Here is an 8,106-nt window from a genome sequence, read left to right as displayed (position 1 = left end):
GGTTTACAGGAAATCATTTGGCTTGCCACTCAGAGCTACCCTAGAAACAGAGTACCACTACACTAAGTCACAATACTTAATCAGTGCCTCCTCACTCTCTTCTTTGTTTCTTTCCTTACTTCAGTTTTCTTTCGTGCTTTTATATCTTCTTTCTTCTTATTCTTGATAGAAATGTTAATTGGCTTTGTTTTACCGTTGTTTCAGTTCAGGAGAGTCGTCTGCTGCATATAAACTCGTTCGGCGTACCGTGATTGTAGTCGGTTCGTTTTTATCACTCTTGTTTACAGCTGTTTTTTACCATTGTTTACCATTTGCCAGCAATGTTGATAGACGTAGCCGAAAGGGAGAGGTGAGTGATAGGGGTGTTGGTGCGTCAAGGTCACGCTCAGTGGCACGCGACTGAGAGCAGGCGGACAGAGAGTCTTGTTTTCTGCTCTTATATTACGTTTACATTGTGTACACTGTTCTGTGTCTTCATGGTGCACACTGAACACTACACACTATATGTATGTAAAATCTTTCATATCTTATGTCTCTACAGTTATAATTTTACGCATGTAAAATTATGTACAACTGCTCATATTATCACAACTGTTCACTCTAATATTTCCTCAGTGTGTGGTATTCTGTGAAGCAATCGATACAGAGACTCACACCAAACTCCTGGTATATAATAGGCCCGTGGGATAGAAATGCGTTTTGGAACGTTGACAGCTTTTTCCTTGACAGACGTTCTGGAACGTTGACCACCTTGCAGGGGTTAATTAGACAGAGAAAGTTATTTGGTTGTATCGTCGATGGTAGTGGCACCAGGAGAGAGATTAAGTTGATGTACTCAAATGCAGATGGAATGGTGTCTAAATTATTAGAGATTGAAGACTATACCAGAGAAAAGGAACAACATATTATTTGCCTAACTGAAACAAAATTAACCCCAAAAGATATCAAACGATACCCTAAACTCAGACGAATACAATAGATGGAGAAGAGACAGAAATTTTAGAAAAGGAGGAGGAATTATAATCTTAACAAAGAAATATCTACAAGTCAAAAGAAATAAAATAGATATACCCTCACAAGAAGAACTGCTTGCATTGGATATTAACACAGCTGAAGGGAAATTAATTGTGGCAAGTTTCTACATGCCACCCAAAACAAACACTTCGGAAGGAGGTGAATATGAAAACCTGGCAGAAAGTATAATTCAGAGTTTAAGAACACTGCTACATAGACTGGAAGAGAAATCTGAAAGAATTATATTAACTGGAGATTTCAATACAAATATATATTGGAATACTCTAGATGTAAGAAGCCATGACAGCTGTTGCGATCAAAAGCTCCTGGATGTTGTGCAAGAGTTTTTCCTAACACCAGAAAAAGAAGACTCGATGATTAATCAGTACTACGGTGGATCTTATATTTAGTAGGAAAGAAAATGATATGGACAATATAATGTATCACTCTCCATTTGGCAAAAGCGACCATGCAGTATTAAATTGCAACTTCAGGATGCATATGACATAGTTACCAGTAATGAGAGTTACAAAAAGAGTCAAAACTACAAGAAGGGCAGCTATCATGGCCTGAAGAAGTCTGTCAATCTGAAGAAGTACTTCTTAGAAATAGATTAGGAGAAGGAGCGTAGAGGACAAGATTTTAATATCATATATAGAAAATTCTGTGATTTATATGAAATAGGATTCCAAAATTACATCCGTCAGCACAAAGAAACAGAGATGAAAATAAAGAAATGGTTTAATACAGAATGTAAAAAATCAAAAGAAAAAAGAGACTTGCTGTGGAATAGATACAGAAGACACAATAGTGAGAGTGCATATAACAACTATAACAGGCAAGACATGATTATACAAACATAAGGAGGGAGGCTCAAAGACAGTTTGAGGAAGACATTATAAATAAAAGCAGTGGCTAGCCTAAGCTATTACTCAGCTACATCAGAAGCAAAACCAAAGTTAAAGATAAAATACAGTTCATTACAGATGACGGGGTCATCTATACACAAGAGAAAGATGTTTGTGAAGCACGTACTAAAAACTTCCAATCAAGAGAAAATAATTTTGAGAGATGATACGGAACATACATGCCCACACATATTACCAGATATACAAATATCAGAAAAAGAAGTACAGGAGAAGTTAAGTAAATTAGACAAAAGCATATGGTCCTGGCGAAATTTCAGGTTGGGTGCTACATGAATGTGCAGAAAAGTTAAGCAGATCATTATATTTAATATTTACAGAATCCTTAGGTCAAAGTAAACTATCTGATATTTGGAAGAAATCAGACATTGTTCCACTATTCAAGAAAGGGAATAGACAGAATCCACTCAACTACTGACCAGTATCACTGACCAGTGTTGTAGGTAAGATACTAGAAAAGTTGATAAGAAAAGTATGGGTAAACCATATAGAAAACAGTATGATAACATAAAGGTAGTTCGGTTTTAGAAAGGGAAAATCATGTGTTACTAATCTATTAAGCTACTATGACAGAGTTACAGAAACATTACAGAAAAGAGAAGGATGGGTGGACAGTATCTATTTAGATTTCAAGAAAGCATTTTAAAGAGTACCGCACCAAAGACTTTCATGGAAACTTGTACCATCAAAGAGGTATCCAAGGCAACCTGTACTGTTGGATGCAGGATTTTCTCAGAAAAAGAGTAATTAGAACAGTACTAAGGGAAAATTACCCATCATTTGTGAAGTGGCTAGCGGAGTTCCACAGGGCTCAGTGCTGGCACCAATTATGTTTTTAGTATTTATAATGACATGGACAGTAACACTGGAAATGGAAACTATCTAAATATGTTTGTGGGTGATTCAAAAATATAAAGGAAATTTACTAACACAGATTTTTGCAAAGAGCTACAAGAAAAATTAAATAAGCTTCATGAATGGAGCAGTAAATGGCAAATAGAATTAAAAATGGACAAGTGCCATGTAATTAAGTTTGGTAAAAGTAGAGAAAAGACCACATTGGGATTATAAGTTAGGAAGATCAACCCTACACATATCAGAAAGGGAGAAGGACCTAGGAATGATTATCAATAGCAGACTACCTCCGGCTGACCACGTCAGTGAGAAGGTACGTAACACATTTATACTGCTTGGTAATATAAGAATAGTATTCACGTATATAAATGAAGACATGCTGAGAAAGATAATATCATTCATCAGACCAACCCTGGAGTCAGTAGTCTGGAATCCTCATCTCAAAAAACACATAGATCAGATTGAAAAAGTACAAAGCACAGCTACAAGATGGGTACCAAGCATAAGGGATCTATGCTACGAAGAAATACTATAGAAATTGAATCTACCAATACTACAAGAGAGAAGGAAAAGAGGAGACATGATTATTCTATATAAACGCATCTCAGGGAAAGAGAAAACAGGCATAATTGAATATATAACCTATGGGGAAGCATCAGCATGAGGACACTGCAAAAAACTACATACAAAGAGAGGCGATAAAGACGTAAGGAAATTCAGTTTCCCAAATCGGGCAATTGATCAATGGAAGGAGGGAGGTGAGAAGACAGGAAGAAATCAGTAGGATAGAAGTTGTGAAAGCAATGAAGAAAGTTAAATCTGGGAAAGCCCCAGGAATTGATGGAGTGTGTGGTGAAATGCTGAAGCATGGGGGAGAGATAGTAGTAGAATGGACGTGGAAGATGTGCAGATTGGCCGGGGAGGAAGGTAGAGTCCCGGAGGATTGGAAGTCAGGTATAATTATTCCCTTGTACAAAGGAAAAGGGGAAAAAGAAATGTGTGGTAATCATAGGGGCATTTGTCTTCTTAGTATAATAGGAAAAGTGTATGGTAGGATACTTATTGACAGAGTTAGAGAAAGAACAGAGGAATTAGTTGGAGAAGAAGTGGGAGGTTTCAAGAAGGGAAAAGGTTGTGTAGATCAGATATTCATTCTTAGATCTTTAGTGGAAAAGTTTCTAGAGAAGGGAAAGAAGTTGTATGCGGCTTTCATGGATTTGGAGAAGGCATATGACAGGGTGGATAGACAAGGATTGTGGAAAGTATTAAGAATATGTGGAGTAGATGGGAAGTTGCTGAATGCTGTGAAGAGTATGTATGTTGGTGCTACGGCTGCAGTGCGTGTGGATGGTGAACTAAGTGAATTTTTCTCTTTGAAGGTTGGGTTGAAACAGGGATGTGTCATGTCTCCATGGTTGTTCAATCTGTACATGGATGGGGTAATAAAAGAGGTACAAGGTAGGTTAGTGGATGATGGGGTGGCCCTGGTGAGAGAGGATAGTGTTTGTAAACTCTCTGTACTGTTGTTTGCAGATGATACTGTGTTGTTGAGTGAAGACGAAGGGGAGCTGCAAGGCTTGGTGGATGAGTTAGGGAGAGTGTGTAAAAAACGGAATCTAAAAGTGAATGTAGGGAAGAGCAAAGTGATGGTCTTTGAGAGAGGTGAAGTCAGTGAATGTACAGCAAGGTTGGATGGTGAAGAATTGGAAAATGTGAGTACGTTTAAGTACTTGGGTAGTGTGATGAGTAAGGATGGAGGTTTGGAGGGTGAAGTGCTTGAAAGGGTACAGCAGGGAAGAAAGGTTGCTGGTTCTTTGAAAGCAGTGATAAGAAACAGGGAAGTGAGCATGGAAGTGAAAAATTTACTACATGACAGTATTGTGATACCAACTCTAACGTATGGAAGTGATGCTTGGACGTTGTTGGAAGGACGCAAGTCAAGAGTGAGAGCAGTGGAAATGAGTTATTTAAGAGGAGCCTGTCGAGTCACATGGAGAGACAGGCTGACAAATGAGGATATAAAGAAGCGTTGTGGTGTAGATGTGGATGTGATAGGAAGCGTTATAAGGAACACACTGAGGTGGTTTGGCCATGTGGAGAGGTTGGAGGGTGTGAGACTTACAAAGAGAGTGTATGTGAGTGAGGTGGAGAGGGAAAGAGGGAGGGGGAGGCCGAGGATGATATGGAGGGATGGGGTGGAGAGGTATATGAGAGAGGGGTGTGTGAGTTGGGAGCAGGACACTGAAATGGCGGGGGACAGGGCGACGTGGAGGCGATTTGTTTGTGGCCACCCCAAACGGGATTGAGGCGTCTGGCAATAGATAGATAGATAGACTATCTTAAAAATGGGTTAATACACAGGACAGTACGAGCTTGACTCAGTCCTGTAAAGGTACAATTAGGTAAGAACACACACACACACACACACACACACACACACACACACACACACACACACACACACACACACACACACACACACACACACACACACACACACACACATCTCCTTATACACCTAACATTCGTTCGTGTGATTAATACATCCACTATTACCTCAGATCACTTATAATGTAGTTCCTACTATCATCCGAATTGCTTTCATAACTTGTTGGGAAATTATTCTTCCAGTAATGTGTTACACTGTGGATGGTATCGAATTTTGGCCCGTAAATAATAATTATTATGTGAAACGAAGTGCTGGCAAATACCTGTGGGGCTACCAATGTGATGAATTTTAGTTCCAGCTTTCAACTGCTTCACAAGACTCGGCCACTCTGTGGCAAGATGTTCGTTTGTGCTACTCTTTGTCAGACGAAAACATTGGCCCGCCCCCGGTCGGAAATTTACTGCCGTGTATGTATTATTGGCCACAGGTATTCCTACACACCTCAGATTTGCCTCTCCCAGATTTCATCTGGTAACACTGACTCCATGTCCAGGTGTACGATATTTTATGTTCCTCGCCTTATTTTCTCACACACTTCTAGTTATTTACTTATCTTTTTGCGACATTCAATGAATAATGTTATTAATCACTCCATTCAGCCAAAGTTTATTTGCTGTGTTATTACTTTCATGTATGTGAAGAGAGCTGGTCTCTCCTTCTTCCCCTCCTTCTATCTCCCTCCTTTCCTCCCTCTCTCTTTCTCTCTCCTACTCCTTCCCTCCCTCCCTCTCTCTTTTTCTCTCTCCTGCTCCCTCCCTTGCTCCCTCTCATTCCCCATTCCCTCTCTCCTTATCCTCCCTTTCTCTCTGTCTCGTTCTCCCTCCCTCGCTCCTCTTATTCTCTCTCCCCATCCCTCCTTCTCATTCTCTCTCCCCATCCCCCCTTCTCTTTGTCTGCCTGTCTCATATGCTATGACTGTCAAATACGCAGGTGGCAGTGCTAGGTTTCTTTGCTACAAGAATTTTTCCCACTCTTACAAAAAGGTTTTTCCTATATTTCAGTGTTGTTTCATGGCTAACCCTCCATACTTCACGTCCAGTCCTCTTCCATATTTCGTAAAAAGCTGGAGTGGAGTTGATATTATCTACACATTTGTGTATAGGATATGGAGATTAAGAAGATAAGGGTGTGATTATTTTATTACGGAGTAAGATTTCAATAATATATTACGGAAATATTACTATGTTAATGCACTGGTAACAGCCCTGTAGCATAAAGAACAGGTGTTTCTACATAATGTGTGTGTTTTATCAAAACCTATAAGTTACTGTACAGTCTGTGGAGAGAAAAGTTTGTAATGCATCGTTCCTTCCCGCAATTAGTGATAACCCTCTGCAGCCTGTCAGAGACAGGTGACAGGTCTGTATAAGTACAGTTCTTTAAAATCTGAATAGGTTCCACTCGGTCATCATGCGTTGTTGGAGGCGTTGGAGTGTTCTGTTCAGCGCTGGGATCCACGAATAAGCGATACTACCCAAGCAGTCCTCACTGGGCTTCAGGTGGTCCGCCAGTTTCTTTTCTTTTTTTCTTTTTTTTTTTCTTTTTTTTTTTACGTGTCCGACTCTGGGCAAAGGCTAAGGGCCTATTTCTTGGAGGCAGTGACCTATCCCAAGGCCCAGTAGTCCTCCTACACCTCCACATGTAACCACTTCGGCGCTAACACCCACAGTCCATATTGAATATATGATAGAGCTGTCTCATACAGGACAGGTGTATTGCTATTAGCGGGGGTATTTTTATGACATGTCGGTGGGTCATCTGGTAGATCAGGAAAGTCTGCTTTTTTGGAAACTCAGATCCTTAAACTGTTCCCTGCCCCAGCCGGGATTAGATCCTGGGTCCATTAGGACTACAGGCCGCCTCTCTACCGATTAGTCAGTTATCCCGAAAGACAGTGACAAACCAATCATCTTATAATATATGGTGAATGAATCCCCTAAAGGCATTGGCCAGAGAATATATATATATATATATATATATATATATATATATATATATATATATATATATATATATATCTAGATATATATATCTAGATATATATATATATATATATATATATATATATATTTATATATAGATATATATATAAATATATATATATATATATATATATATATATATATAGATATAGAGATAGATATATATATATATGTATATATAGATATAGATATATAGATATATATATATATATATATATGGAGCCTCTGTGGTACAGTGGTAGAGTGTGCGTTTCGCACGCTGGTGGTCGCGGGTTCGCCTCTCGCTAGAGTTGTAAAAACTTTGGGAAGCCTTCACCCAATAGGCTTAAGGCGGGCCGAATACACTTGGTTCACACACATCCAAAGCCACTACAACACTACAATCACACTCACAAGCACTTCTCACCCTACATAGTCTCTACCAGACAGCTTAAACCACTGTATAGTCCCTGCTTCGGTAGGGATAGGCCGGTCCTGCAGTGGACCTCGACGGCTGATGATAATATATATATATATATATATATATATACCATTGGATCCCAGGGGTGCTGGGCGAGGCATTGCACTGGGAGGGCACTAAGCGTACCGCCTATCGGCTCATAGTCGCGAAGCTCATAGGTCCCTCCCCGGGGGATCCCTACTCTATAAAGACTTGAAAAATCCCAGTTATGTCTAATACTCGGGACACTGGGCTCCAATGGGATATATATATATATATATATATATATATATATATATATATATATATATATATTATATATATATATTATATATATATATATATATATATATATATATATATATATATATATATCGTAAATACCCTGTAGGTAAGATTTTTTTTCTTTAAATTATTTAAACATAACTGCCGTTCTTAACA

The sequence above is a fragment of the Coenobita brevimanus genome, chromosome 2 (assembly GCF_032717465.1).
Source record: "Coenobita brevimanus isolate Jiangsu-jjx chromosome 2, ASM3271746v2, whole genome shotgun sequence".
Taxonomy (NCBI): Eukaryota; Metazoa; Arthropoda; class Malacostraca; order Decapoda; family Coenobitidae; genus Coenobita; species Coenobita brevimanus.
This window is presented reverse-complemented; position numbering follows the sequence as displayed.